Raw genomic sequence first — 16005 nt, 5'->3', positions numbered from 1 at the left:
GCATTATGCTTGTACTTTGGAGAAGGCAATGGCAGCCCACTCCAGTACTCTTGCCTGGACAATCCCATGGACAGAGGAGCCTGGTGGGCTGCAGTCCATGGGGTCGCGAAGAGTTGGACACAACTGAGAGACTTCACTTTCACTTTTCACTTTCATGCATTGAAGAAGGAAATGGCAACCCACTCCAGTGTTCTTGCCTGGAGAATCCCAGGGACGGCGGAGCCTGGTGGGCTGCCGTCTATGGGGTCGCACAGTCAGACACGACTGAAGCGACTTAGCAGCAGCAGCAGCAGCATGCTTGTACTTAGTCACTCAGTTGTGTCTGACTCTTTGCAACCCCATAGACTGTAGCCCACCAGGCTCCTCTGTCCATGGAATTTTCCGGGCAAGAATACTGGAGTGAGTTTCCATGCCCTCCTCAAGGGAATCTTCCCACCCAGGGATCAAACCCAGGTCTCCCGCATTGCAGGCAAATTCTTGACTGTCTGAGCCACCAGGAAAGCCCAAGAATACTAGGGTGGGTAGGCTATCCCTTCTCCAGGGGATCTTCCTGACCTAGGAATTGAACCAGGCTCTCCTGCATTACAGGTAGATTCTTTACCCAGCTGAGCTACCATGGAAGCCCATCAGGGAAGCCCTTTATTAAGCATATTTAAGCATTTAATATGTGCTAGGAAAATCAGTTCAGGTCAGTTCAGTCACTCAGTCATGTCTGACTCTTTGTGACCCCATGGACTGCAGCACACCAGGCCTCCCTGTCCACCACCAACTCCAGGAGCTTACTCAAACTCATGTCCATTGAGTCAGTGATGCCATCCAACCATCTCATCCTCTGTCATCCCTTTCTCCTCCCGCCTTCAATCTTTCCCAGCATCAGGGTCTTTTCCAGTGAGTGACATAAATAGTAAAAGATTTGGAAATGAGCTAGGAAAATATTTGAAAATGAGCTAGGAAAATAGTAAAAGATTAAAATTGAAATGATTGTAAAATTGTGGCAAATTATTTTGATTTCTACATAGTTTGATATCATTTAAGTCTATCTGATGGACATGGTTGCTTTCCATGCCTCTCTGATAGACTCTTTTCACAGTAATTTGTTCTATGCCCAGCATATCTATGTTCACATCTATTCACTACCATCGGGCTAAATTTTGCTTCTACAAAAGCAGTGTAAATAAATAATGTAATTAAACTTATGAGGGTGAAAGAAAGGGATCTTCAGAGATAGGAGACTGGAGTTTTGGCAAAAGATGCTTCTAAAACTTGAAGTTGTGAGGTCAGATTTCAAGCATGTGTAGATTATTTTTAGAAAAGGCAAGTAAAGCTTTAGGATTACCATGGTGTTGATTGTGAATTAACATTAAGATGTTTAAACACAGAAGTTATTTTATTCTACTTCAGCAAGGTCTTCACAAGACCTGTCAGTCTTACATTTCACTAGAAAAATTCTCTACCCATTCTCCATAATAACCGTTTTATTCCCTCTCTGCTCCTCAAGTTTCAAATCCCTCCATATTTTACTGTCAATGTACATATGATAGCAAAGTGCTGAATGAATAAAAGCAACATTGAAATAAATTAAAAATACAGGGACACAAAATAATAATACATTTGCAAGGACATAGACAAAAGATACACATGGAATACTTTTAAATATTTGCCTGTAATAAGGAAAAGGGGATAAGGAATAGAGATAAATGGGAATTTTTATTTTTTATTTATTGAAGTACAGTTGATGTGCAGTATTATATGTTACAGATGTAGAATATAGTGATTCACAGTTTTTAAAAGTTATACTCTATTTACAGTTATTCTAAATAATATTGACTATATTTCTTGTACTTTATAATATATCCCATAGCTTATTTTGTATGATAGTTTGTAGCTCTTAATTCTCCACTGCTATGTTGCCCATCCCCCCATCCCTTTTCTCATTGTTAAATAAATGGAAATTTTTAAAATAACAACATAAGGGACTTCTCTGGGGTTCAGTGGCTAAGACTGCACACCCAGTACAGAGGGCTCAGGTTCAGGCCCTGGTCAGGTAATTAGATGCTGCAACTTAAGTTCCTGCATGCCATACCGAAGATCAAAATTCTGTGTGCCACAACCAAGACCTGGCACAGCCAAACAAACAAATAAACAAAATAAATATTTTTAATAAGACATAAGAATACCTGACTATTGCTGCAAATTTGCAATATGATAAAGTATAAGGTAGCAAAAAAAGCATAGTTCTTCTGCCCCATGATTCATGTTGCTAACATGTTGGTGTATTCCCTGATTTTTATTTCCTGAGCTTTTGTTGTACACTCAAGTTCATATCATTAAATATTTGTACATATTGTATTTGCACAATTTTGTTCAACTATACATATAGTTTGTCTCCTTTTCTTCTCATAATATTATGATGTGTTTACTTTCCCACATAACTAAATCTGCTTTGAAAATACATTAATTAATGGCTGTGTAGATTCCATCATATTCATATTCTACATATGAATATATTCTTTTTTTTTTTAATAAATTTATTTATTTTAGTTGGGGGCTAATTACTTTACAATATTGTAATAGTTTTTGTCATACATTGACATGAATCAGCCATGAGTCTACACGTGAATATATTCTTATTGGGAATATTTGTCTCTATTTGGTTGGTACAAAAGTAATTGTGGTTTTGCATTGTTGAACTTTTCCATTTGATTGGAATACTTCTTAAATGTGATTATATTATACATCATTTTCATACACGTCTTACTTTATGTTTTTTTGCTAATGACTTATTACTTGATGTTTATTTTATATTTACTTTGGACTATAGAAATGATGTTAGACAAAAAGCAAATACAAGTGATTTTTTTATTCAAGTTCATAAAGCAGGGAGGCAACTCTCGATATCAATGCATTTGGCCCAGAAACTGCTAATGAACATACCAAGTAATGGTGGTTCAAAAAGTTTTGCAAAGGAGATGAGAGCCTCGAAGATGAGGAGCATAGTGGCTGGCCATCAGAAATTGACAACTACCAATTGAATGGAGTCATCAAAGCTGATCCTCTTACAACTACAGGATAAATTGCCCAAGAACTCTCGTCAACCATTCTAAGGTCATTTGGTATTTGAAGCAAACTGGAAAAGTGAAAAAGCTCAGTAAGTGGGTGCCTCATGAGCTGAACATAAATCAAAAAATTGTTGTTTTGAAAAGTCATCTTCTCTTATTCTATGCAACAACAATGAACCATTTCGCAATTGGATTGTGATGTGCGATGAAGAGTAGATTTTATACAACAGATGACGATAACCACCTCAGTGCTTGGACCAAGAAGAAGCTCCAAAGCACTTCCCAAAGCCAAACTTGCACCAAAACAAGGTCATGGTCACTGTTTGGTGATCTGCTGCCCATCTGATCCACTACAGCTTTCTGAATCCTGGCGAAACCATTACATCTGAGAAGTATGCTCAACAGATCCAATGAGATGCGCTGAAAACTGCAATACCTGCAGCATTCTGTTGGTCAACAGAATGGGCCCAATTCTTCTCCACAACAATGCCTGAGCGCATGTCACACAACCAATGCTTCAAAAGTTGAACAAATTGGGCTAAGAAGTTTTGCCTCATCCGCCATATTCACCTGACCTCTCACCAACCAGCTACCACTTCTTCAAGCATCTCCACCACTTTTTGTAGGGAAAATGCTTCCACAACCAACAGGAGGCAGAAAATGCTTTCCAAGAGTTTATCAAATCCCAAAGCATGGCTTTTTATGCTACAGGAATAAACAAAGTTATACCTCATTAGCAAAAATGTGTTGATTGTAATCGTTTCTATTTTGATTAATAAAGATGTGTTTGAGTCTAGTTATAATGATTTAAAATTCATGGTCTGAAACCACAGTTACTTTTTCAAAAATCTAATAAGTTATTAAAAAGCTGTTTCTTTTTAAATGATTATAAACAATATTCTGATTATTATCTTTCCTAGCAAATCTTCATGTATATTTCTGATTATTACTTTCTTTAGATAAATTCCTAGGAATTGTAATTTCTGGATCAAAAAATAAAACTTCAAGGCTTATACATTTATTCCTCTAAATTAACTATGGAATCATTTTAGCCATTGCTTCTTAAATTTCTGCAAGTTCCTAAAATTATTATCTGATACATGAACAATGGATTAAAAAATTATTTGATCTTTTGTGCTTTTTCCCCCCAGTACTATTTTCTGATTGTTCATAAAAGGAGATGAATTTTAATATAAAATTGCATCAAATTTTGAAAGCCTTGGACTGCTCTTTAAATGTTTTTTAAGGGTATTCCTATTTTTGTGATATTTTACAATGTTTGTACAATGTTCTTCTTTGTTAGATCCCTTGTTTCCTGGATCCAGTGTCTTTCTTTATCTTTGTTTCCATCTCATTTTTGTGAAGCACATTTTTTTTAAGGAAGAGTCCACAGGACTCTTTGAGACAGTATGCATATCTATAAATGTCTTCATTCTTTCCTTTCATTTGATTGGTTCTTTAGCAAGTCATAAATTCTGTTTTAGGAATATTTTCCCTTCCAGATCTTGATAGTATTGCTTCATTCCCTCGCAGCTTGGCATGCTGTTGAGAAGCCCAAAGTCATTCTGATTCCTGAGTATTTGTATGCAACCTTATTTATTTCTCTGTCCATCTCCTCTGTGTAAGAGTATGTAAGATACTTCTTTTGCCCCAAGAATTATTAAGCTTATGTGCTGTGTCTTAGGCATGAATATTTTTATCCATTGTGCTGAGACAGGTAGAGTTTTCAGCTTGAAAATTTCAGTTCTGGGAAATTTTCTTGAATTATTTCACTGGTGTTTACCTACTCTTTCTTTTTATTTCTTTTTGCGGTTCAGTCACTCAGTCATGTCCAACTCTTTATGACTGCATGGACTGCAGCATGCCCAGGCTTCCCTGTCCCTCACCATCTCCCAGAGTTTGCTCAAATTCATGTCCATTGAACCCATGATGCCATCCAACCATCTAGTCCTCGGTCATTCCCTTCTCCTCCTGTCTTCTATTTTTCCCAGCATCAGGGTCTTTTCCAATGAGTCAGCTCTTCACATCAGCTGGCCAAAGTATTGGAGCTTCAGCATCAGTCCTTCCAATGAATATTCAAGGTTGATTTCCTTTAGGATTGACTGGTTTGATCTCCTTGCAGTTCAAGGGACTCTCAAGGGTCTTCTCCAACACCACAGTTCAAAAGCATCAATTCTTCGGCACTCGGCCTTCTTCATGGTCCAACTCGCACATCTGTACATGACTACTGGAAAAACCATAGCTTTGACTATACAGACCTCTGTGGACAAAGTAATGTCTCTGCTTTTTAATACTGTGTGGCTTTGTCATCGCTTTTCTTCCAAGGAGCAAACATCTTTTAATTTCACGGCTGCGGTCACCACCTGCAGTGATTTTGGAACCCAAGAAAATAAAGTCTGCCACTGTTTGCATTGTTTCCCCATCTAGTTGCCATGAAGTGATGGGATCAGATGCCATGATCTTAGTTTTCTGAATGTTGAGTTTTAAGCCAGCTTTTTCACTCTCCTCTTTCACCTTCAACAAGAGTCTCTTTAGTTCTTCTTCATAATCTGCAAAGAGGGTAGTATCATCTGTATATCTGAGGTTATTGATATAACCTGTTGACTCCTGCAGTCTTTATTCCAGCTTGTGCTTCATCTAGCCCAGCATTTTGCATGATGTAATCTGCATATAAGTTAAATAAGCAGGGTGACAATATACAGCCTTGACATACTCCTTTCCCAATTTTGAACCAGTCCCAATTTTGCTTCTTTGGATTCTTATTTAGATGTTCCTTGAATTTCTAACTTTTCTCTTAATTTTCACCTACATCACTTTACTCTTTCTGAGAGATTTTCTCAATTTTCCACTTAAACTTTTGCTAAATTTTTTCATATCTTATTTTTAATTTCTAAAAGCACATTTTTGTTCTCTGAATGTTCTCTTTTTTTTGATCTGTAGTACTTTATCCTTAAATAATTTTTCTTCTCTCCTTCATAGTCAGTCTTTTCCTTTGTTTATTTTGATCTCTATCTTTCATCTTATAGATGTTTCTGCCAATCTTTGGTGTTCTACTCATGTTTATGAGTGGAGACATAAAAGTTTTATTGCAAGCACTAAGTGTGTGGATGGAGCTTTGTGACCTTGAGTTTTACTGGAAGGGAGTATATATGGGTCATTTAATTTGAGCTGTTTATATTCCAAAGAAAATTATTCTCCAGCCTCCTCTTAATGTGAAGACATGCTGCAGGTTTTTGTTATTGTCTTTGTTGTTGGAGTTGACAAGGAAAATGGCTAGAGGTCTTAGAATCTTGTGTGCATACATTAACTGAATCCCTCTATTTTTCTTATAGTACCTCTCTTCAGCTGTGTCTTGTTTCTCCCAGGTTAGTTCCTTTGTTTTCCCTTTGCAGAGAATAAACCTTCAGTGTTCTGACAGGGTCAAGTAGAAGTGGTTGTCAGCCTATAGGGAAAGTATCTAGGGAATCTGACTGCTTGTTAAATAGACTGCCAATCTATCCCTCTTATTTTGGTGTCCTTTCCACATTTTCCCTTTACTTCCAGAAGTAACTGGTGCCATCAATCCCTTACTTTATTGCTTTAGATTAAAGAGTTAATTTCCTGTGTAAATTGGGTCAGTCCTTTGCATGCTCCTCTGTTGGCTTGGGTTCCAGTATTCTTGATTCTGTTGCTTGCTCTCTGATTTTCTCCATCTTTTTTGAGTTTATGCCTTTTTATGAAATACCTTCCATGGAAGTTTTAGATGGGGATGGGAGTAGGTGCGTGGATTCAGTTCACTATCTTTACCAGCAGTGGTTACTCTTTAATCAAGAGATTTATTAAGATCATCCAAGTAAAAGCTGTTTGCTAAATGGAAGATGAAATCATATTATATAAAAATGGTGAATATGTAGATCTGGTTGCTTTTTCCAGAAATATTCACATAGCATTGGGAAATCTGACTTCTAGTCTTGAGTCAAAGGTAAGCAGATATGTATTGACTAAGGAGTATACTGCTCAGCTGGCTGCTATAATAGCTAAAGCAGGATACTTGTAATGCTGACTTCAAGCTTAAAGCTCTATTTCAAGTTCTCTTTTATGAGTTAACTTGTCTTCCTTATGAGTTTGACAAAAGAACAATTTACAGTCCCAGCTACCTATCACTTAACAACGCAAAAGACAAAGAATTTCACTAAAGTTGATTTGATGTTGTGGGTGAGAGATGGAACTTTAAGCCTTATTCCCTACACTGCTGAATTTATGGAAAGGAAAACCTATAACTGACCTTGAAAGTTAAGAGGAAGGTAGAATATCCTTGAGAGGAAATTTTAAATTTTGAATATAGCAGAGTTGGAAGGATATGTGGAACTTTATGGCTGAGATGTTCAGTGACTCTTATAATTTACAAGAAGTATTAAAATGTTGTTCAGTCACTAAGTCATGTCCGACTCTTTGTTGTCCCATGAACTGCAGCATGCCAGGCTTCCCTGTCCTTCACTATCTCCTAGAGTTTGCTCAAACTCATGTTCATTGAGTCAGTGAGGCCATAGTCTAGGTTTAAGAAGAAGAGGACATATGTATACCTATGACTGATTCATGTTGATATATGGCAGAAACTAACACAATATTTTAAAGCAATTATCCTCCAATTAAAAATATAATGAAAATTGTTAAATTAAAAAATGTACTCTAAGATAGTATAAAATATGTACCAAAGAATTTCAAAGAAAACATTGTATGTTGTTGAGAGAATTCTGAATAAATTGAGAGGTAAATTGACAGCCATACTGGACTTTAAGAATGGGGATAGAACTTTTGACTGACTGGCTTGTTTGGAATATATCTTAAGTACTTGGAGAGGAAACTGAGAAAAAATTTAGAAGCCATATTGTGAGAAATTTTGAATACTGAATTGAGGATTTAATTATCTAAGCAATGAGCAACCGAAGGTTTTAGAGGAAGGGAGGAAAATTCTGAAAGGCGTACTGTAAGGAATTTGACTCAGCAGTAAAGCCCATTAATATTTGCCTTTAAAGAGAAGAGATGAAGGTCCTCCATAGTTAGTGGCTGTTCCAATATATGATCATGAACATGTTCCTCACATTTCATTGAGTGTGTATTGTAAAATAAGTAAAAAAGTTATTTTTGCATTAAATTTAGAGTCTTGTGAGGAGGGATCCTAATAATTTGGATCAGATAAAGCCCAGTTGGTACTTCCTATAAATGTAATTGGAAGCTAAAAATAGAAGATGACCACCTGACCTGGAATAGTTGAAAGCAATGTCATGGGAGTCTCAGCACTTAAATTGGTCTAAAGGATGGATGAAACTTGTGCTTTGTTGTTCAGTCTCCCAGTCATCTCCAACTCTTTGTACCCCATGGACTGCAGCACACCAGGTCTCCCTGTCCTTCAGTATCTCATGGAGCTTTCTCAAACTCATGTTCATTGAGTCGATGATGCCATCCAAATATTTCATCCTCTGTTGCCCTCTTCTCCTGCCCTCAATGTTTCCCAGCATCAGGGTCTTTACCACTGAGTCGGCTTTTTGCATCAGGTGGCCAAAGTATTGGAGCTTCAGCTTCAGCATCAGTCCTTCCAATGAATATTCAGGGTTGATTTCCTTTAGGATTGACTGGTTTGATCTCTTTGCAGTCCAAGGGACTCTCAAGAGTCTTTTCCAACACAATTTGAGAGCATCAGTGCTTTGGCGGTCAGCCTCCTTTGTCGTCCAACTCTCACATCCATAAATGATGACTTGAAAAACCATAACTTTGACTATATGGACTTTTGTGGGCAAAGTGATGTCTCTTTTTAATACACTGTCTAGGTTTGTCATCGCTTTTCTTTCAAAAAGCAAACGTCTTTTAATTTCATGGCTGCAGTCACCATCTGCAGTGATTTTGGAGCCCCCCAAAATAAAGTCTGCCACTGTTTCCATTGTTTCCCCATCTAGTTGCCATGAAGTGATGGGACTGGATGCCATGATCTTAGTTTTTTGAATGTTGAGTTTTAAGCCAGCTTTTTCACTCTTCTGTTTCACTTTCATCAAGAGGCTCTTTAGTTTCTTTTTGCTCTCTGCCAAAAGGGTTGTGTCATCTGCATATCTGAGGTTATTGATATTTCTCCCGGCAATCTTGATTCCAGCTTGTGCTTCATTCAGCCCTGCATTTCTCATGATGTACTCTGCATATAAGTTAAATAAGCAGGGTGACAATATACAGCCTTGACACACTCCTCTCCCAAAATGGAGCAAATTTGTTGTTCCATGTCCAGTTCTAACTGTTGCTTCTTGACTTGCATACCAGTTTCTCAGGTGGCAGATAAGATGGAATAGTACTCCCATCTCTTTAAGAATTTTCCAGTTTATTGTGAACTACACAGTCAAAGACTTTAGCATAGTCAATGAAGCAAAAACAGATGTGTCTCTGGAATTCCCTTGCTTTTTCTGTCATCCAGTGGATGTTGGCAACTTCATCTCTCGTTCCTCTGCCTTTTCAAAATCCAGCTTGTACATCTGGAAGTTCTCAGTTCACGTACTGTTCAAGCCTAGCTTGAAGGATTTTGAGCATTAACTTGTTACCATGTGAAATGAGTACAATTGTGCTGTAGTTTGAACATTCTTTGGCATCACCCTTCTTTGTAATTGGAATGATAACTGACCTTTTCCAGTCTGTGGCCACTGCTCAGTTTTCCAGATTTTCTGGCATATTGAGTGCAGCACTTTCACAGCACCATCTTTTAGGATTTGAAATACCTCAACTGGAATTCCATCACCTCCACTAGCTTTGTTTGTAGTAATGCTTCCTATGGCTCACTTGACGTCACACTCCAGGATGTCTGACTCTAGGTGAGTGATAACACTATCATGGTTATCTGGATCATTAAGACCTTTTTTGTATTGGTGGTAGCAACAAAGTGAATCAATCTGTAGATTCCTTGGCAAGAAGACATGCAAGGACAATAAGAAATTTGATTTAAATGAAACTAACAGCTCATGTTGGTAAATTAATAAAACACAGGTGAGGTGGGAATTTAGGCCCCAGTTATTAAGGGCCTTGAGAGATGGACCAAGCAATTTGGGATAAGAAATAAGATATAGAAGGCTCATCAACAGGGATATTTATTATTAAAAGATATCTCAGGAAATTTAGTGTGGTGGCAGTATTCCTGGATTGGGAGAGAAGAAATTGGAAATCAAAAAGAGTCTAAGATGCTCTTATTGAAACAGGTCTGAGGGCTTAAAGCATGAAACCTCTGACGGTAGGGATGGAGACACAGAACAAAACAAAGATTCTGATGGAAGAATGAAAAAGAAATTAGCACCAAATGGCCAGAAGATGGAAAAGGAAGAATCAAAGATTAATCCACACACAAATAATTGGGGAAATAAGAAGCACACATGTTTGCAGATAACATGTTTGGAAAGGAACATGATAAGATTGGTTACTGAGTTTTAAATTATAAACCAAAAGCATGTTTTTTTAAAACTATGAGGTTGGCACACAATTAAGGAGTTCAGGCTAAAGACTATGGTTTATTGTTTATGAGGCAGGACACAACTTTAAATTATGGGTTTGTTTAGTTCTAAGCTACATATCCTTTGTAAATCAATTTAGTTTTTGTCTCTGGAAAAGGAAAAAAAATAAAATTAGTAACCATTTCATCGAGTATCTATTATGTGCTTTGTAATATATTAGACCTTTTTTTCACATGGTTTTGTTACTGAAAACAGCATTCCTATGAGGTAGGTACTGTTGTCTTCTCCATTGTACAGATCAGTAATCTGAAGCTCTGAGAGTTTGCATGACCTAAGACTGCATAGCTACAAAGTGACAGAGCTATGATTTGAAAGAAGGATGTTGTGAACCAAGGATTTGCCTCCAGAGCTACTGCTTTGACCAATATATTACACAATGCTGCTTTCACTGCGCCTCACTACAATATGTGCTTTACCTACTCTTATAGTTAAGCTGTGTATTACAGCTCTGACCTAAGTACTTTTTATGCATTATCTAATAATGCATCTAATATGCATTATTTAATTATCTAACAAGCCTATGAGGTTGCTCCTATTAATTTTTACATTTTAAAAATGAGGGATCACTTAGAAGGTGAGTTACTTTTTCAAAGTCACAGAGCTGGGAAGTTTCACAACTGGAATTTATGCTTTAAATCTATCTGATTTCAGAGTCTATGCTCTTTTTTATTCTTTAAAGTCATTTTGAAGATTAAGTAAGGTAATTTTATTATTTTCTTAACTTCAACGTATAAAGCAAATTGTCTTTAGTTAGTAGTGACAGTGTTCATCAGTACTGATGAACCATCAGTTCGTCAGTTCAACAGTTTGCAGTAACAGAATAACATAAAGGTGATAGCTGAACCCATGGACTGCATAAGCTATCAGGAGGAATAAACGGAGATAAAATATAAAGATATAAAGATAAATATAAAAAAGTATATAGCATAGAGAGAATCATGAAGGATATTTATAATTTTGGAGCAGCAGGAAGGAAAGGAGTTGGAAAGGCCTAGCAGTAGCTTAGAAAATACAGTAACATAGAAGCCTCAGGAAAATAATCACAAAGATTTGAGACATCCGTTTTATGACATGCTACATAAAATTTGAAAAAAAGGTCATTAGACAGTGTCCCAGCCCATTGCTGTTTGTACTGAAATACCAGTAAACAGAACCACCATCCATCCAGTTTCCCATTGCAGAAAGCTGCAAATTTTTCTTAATTTTTAAAAAAAACTTTCCTCACTTCTCCATTCACCTATTTCAGCCTGCCAAAAACTCTCTCAACCTATCTGCCCTCTCCTCTCCATCCTCAGTGCTCCTTCCCTGTTTCAGGAAATCTTTACCTCCTGCCTGGATTCCTCCAGCGACCTCTCAGTTCTTCCTGCTTCTTGACTTACTGCCCTCCAGCCCATTCTCCATGTGCAACCAGAATGTTATTTCTAAAAGACAAATGAGATCAGGTCAATTCTCTGTTTAAAACATCCCTATGGGTTCTCATTGACCTGAGGATAATAACTCAGTATGGCTTATAAAGCTCCATAACATCTGTCCTCTTTCTAGGTTTTTAGCCTCATCTCTCCACTATATATTACTCATCTAGTTATGCTTCAGCCATGCCAAAATTAAAAAGATTCTTGGAAAGAAACCTGTGACAAACCTAAACAGCATGTTAAAAAGCAGAGATAGCACTTTGCCAACAAAGGTCTATATAGTCAAAGCTGTGATTTTTCCAGTAGTCGTGTACAGATGTGAGAACTGAACCATAAAGAAGTCTGAGCACTGAAGGACTGATGCTTTTGAATGGTGGTTCTGAAGAAGACTCTTGAGAATCCCTTGGACTGAAAGGAGATCAAACCAATCAATCCTAAAGGAAATCAACCGTGAATATGCATTGGAAGGTCACTCACTGGAAAAGACTCTGATGCTGGGAAAGATTGAAGGCAAAGGGAGAAGCAGGTTGCAGAGAATGAGATGGTTAGATAGCATCACTGACTCAATGGACATAGTTTGAGTAAACTCCAAGAGACTGTGGAGGACAGAGGAACCAGGTGTCCTACAGTCCATGGGGTCACGAGGAATCAGACGCAACTTAGCAACTGAACTACAAATGCCAAACTTATTTCAATTTCTAGTACAATTTCATGTACTCTGGGACTTAACACATGCTGTTCCTTTTGGAACAGTTTTCATCTCTGCTGCCTTTTCCCTCTCTGCCTTCCCATCCTCTTCCCCCTCCCCCTCCCTCTTTCTCTTTCCATCTCTCCCTCCAGACTTTCCTGGTTAACTTATCCTTTAGATTCTTTGAGAAGCCTTTTGAGGTCCTTCCAGTTAGATCCCATGCTTTGTAGTCCCGCTGCATTTCATGCATTCACCAAACCAACCCCTACCCTTTATTGTAACTGCTTGTTTGACTTCCTGCCTGTACCTGCAGACAGTAAGCTGTTTTATACAAAATTTATGTCTGTTCCTATTGTTATTCCCAGCACTTAAAACAATGCCAAACCTATAGTAGACATTCAATAAATACTTCTTTAATAACTGCTATGAATGAATATATACAGGGTGAAATTATTTTATATGTTAAATACATCATTTATATAAGAAATTACGGTGAGTTCTATAAACATCATGGTTTTATCTAGGTGGTAGGAGGGATGAAGGAAGTGCAATTTCATTTGGCCCTTCTTTTATTTTTTCCAGTTTTAAGATTGCTAACAGCAAATGAGACAGGTTTAAAAGAAGAAATATTTTGATTTAATAAGAAAGTCTCACAACTATGATTATTACAATCTTTTAAAGGGATAGAAAATTAAACAGGGAAATCATGATGCCCCATTACTTTTTCAGTTCAATAATCAGTAGAGTTCAAATGGCGTTATTATGAATATGAATGTTTATGTGAATAAATGTACCAGAAAAAACATAGAATCATATAAGTAATTTCCTTTACATTTACTCTAGGAATTCACTTTTTAAATGCTCAGACTCCAAGGCATTCTTATAAGCCATGAAATGACCCAAGTCAGCCACATCTGTTCAAAATGTGTTTTAGAAAGTTTACCTTAACAATAGTCAGTTGAAAATTAATGTTCACCTTCCCTAAAAATTTTATCCAAAACAGAACATAGCATAATTTAGATGTATATGAAGCAAAGAGCATGCTTTTATACAATGAAAATTATATTGTAACATAAGTAAAAACTGATCTTATTGCTTCTGGTTAGAAAACAGCAACATATTTCTTTTTAGCTGGTCAAGACCCTGTTAAAATTTTATTTTATTGATTTTATTAGCTTTATTTTTTTCATTTATATGAAGGATGAGACTACTTGACTAATGTCAGACAAAATAGTAGGTATATTAAGTTTATAAAATAGTCATCTGATTTGAATCTTTTTCTGTATAACATTCCCCAAATGGTTAAAAATGGGGATAAATAGTAACATTCTTGATTCAGTGGGTTAGATGAGAAAAGCATTGACTGCCATGTGTAAATTTTATTCAGTTTTACAGTTCCAAAAACAGAAAATTTTGATCCCATTTTGTCCTATTTCCAAGAGTATATCAAAAGCAATCAGTAACTCTCTCCCTTTTACTTGGTAATTCTGTTTGGTGGTGGCTTACTTTCTGTGAGTACAAGGCCAATTAGACTCTTTTCTGAGAGTATGCAGGATATCTCGACCATTAAGAAGAGAGTCATTTGGTCTTTGAGTACCATGTGCTACACACACTACTGGGAGAGAACTATGGGTTTGAGAGGGTTTAAGAAATTTAGAAACTTATAGTCTCATGACAAACATGGAAATTCATAGTGATGCAATACAGAAATATGTCACAAGGAAGCACAGGACAATTCCACAAGCAATAATAGTGATTTCTGTAAGTAAACCAAAAGGAAGCTGCATGTTGCGGTTTATGTTTATTACTTTTTATTTCAGTTTTTAAGATGTAGTGTTCAGGTTTTTTTTCAGCCAGTCAAGATTCTTTTGAATCTTTATTTCATTTTCCTCTTATATTAGCTTTAGGTCTTGGTATTCTTGTGAAGGGTGGGATCAAATGGCTGAAGTCTTTTGACTCTCAGTTTATAGAGCTTAATTTTTATTGAGTAGGCAATGATCGACACCATAAGTTTTTGAGTGGATGAATGCCATCTCTTATATTGTTAAGGAAAGTCAGTGTGTTGATAACATGTACAGTAGATGAGGGGGTGAAAATAAAGGAAGGAGTCATGAGACTACTGTAATAGTTCAAGCCGAAATGATCAGGAAGGGTGTTAGAAAGGAAGAGAGTGTTTACTTTATCTCATTCACTGCCACATGCCTTATATATAGAATAGGATTTAGCACTTAATAAGTCCTGAGTGAATATTTGTTGATTCAGTAAATGAATTCAAGAAAAATTTTAAATGTAGGTTATGTGGCAGAAGGAAAAGGAGTTAAGCTCCACTCCAGTATTTCAAGCTTGATTGAACCATTATAGAAATTGAGCAGGGAGAGAAGATTTTGAAGAAAAATCAAGAACTATGTTTTATTTAAAACAACAATTCAGTTCCGTTCAGTCGCTTAGTCATGTCCAACTCTTTGCGACCATATGGACTACAGCACCCCAGGCCTCTCTGTCCGTCACCAACTCCCAAAGTTTACCCAAACTAATTTCCATTGAGTCGGTGATGCCATCCAACCATCTCATCCTCTGCCATCCCCTTCTCCTCCTGCCTTCAATCTTTCCCAGCATCAGGTTCTTTTCAAAAGAGTCAGTTCTTCACATCAGGTGGCCAAAGTATGGGAGTTTCAGCTTCAACATCAGTCCTTCCAGTGAACACTCAGGACTGATCTCCTTTAGGATGGACTGGTTGGATCTCCTTGCAGTCCAAGAGACTCTCAAGAGTCTTCAACATCACAGTTCAAAAGCATCAGTTCTTTAACACTCAGCTTTCTTTAGAGTCCAACTCTCACATCCATACATGACTACTGGAAAAACCATAGCCTTGACTAGATGGACCTTTATCGGCAAAGTAATGTCTCTGCTTTTTAATATGCTGTCTAGGTTGGTCATAACTTTCCTGCCAAGGAGTAAGTGTCTTTTAATTTCATGGCTGCAGTCACCATCTACAGTGATTTTGAAGCCCATAAAACAAAAGTCTGCCATTGTTTCCACTGTTTCCCCATCTATTTGCCATGAAGTGATGGGACCAGATGCCATGATCTTAGTTTTCTGAATGCTGAGCTTTAAGCCAACTTTTTCACTCTCCTCTTTCACTTTCATCAAGAGGCTCTTTAGTTCTTCTTCACTTTCTGCCATAAGGGTGGTGTCATCTGCATATCTGAGGTTATTGATATTTCTCCCGACAATCTTGATTCCAGCTTATGCTTCATCCAGCCCAGCATTTCTCATGATGTACTCTGCATATAAGTTAAATAAGCAGGGTGACAGTATACACCCTTGAT

At 37.1% G+C, this 16005-nt stretch overlaps 1 protein-coding gene across 29 annotated transcripts in view; it reads left to right on the top strand.

The window, feature by feature from the left end:
* The window catches only part of DPH6 (diphthamine biosynthesis 6), a 300037-nt gene that overhangs the window by 163625 nt on the left and 120407 nt on the right, over positions 1-16005 (top strand). The gene's annotated exons all lie outside the window — the stretch shown is intronic.

This window comes from Giraffa tippelskirchi, chromosome 7 (genome assembly GCF_054371585.1).
Source record: "Giraffa tippelskirchi isolate mGirTip1 chromosome 7, T2T-mGirTip1v1.2.pri, whole genome shotgun sequence".
NCBI lineage: Eukaryota > Metazoa > Chordata > Mammalia > Artiodactyla > Giraffidae > Giraffa > Giraffa tippelskirchi.
The sequence above is the reverse complement of the archived record's forward strand: the minus strand, read 5'-3'. Positions and strand labels throughout refer to the sequence as shown.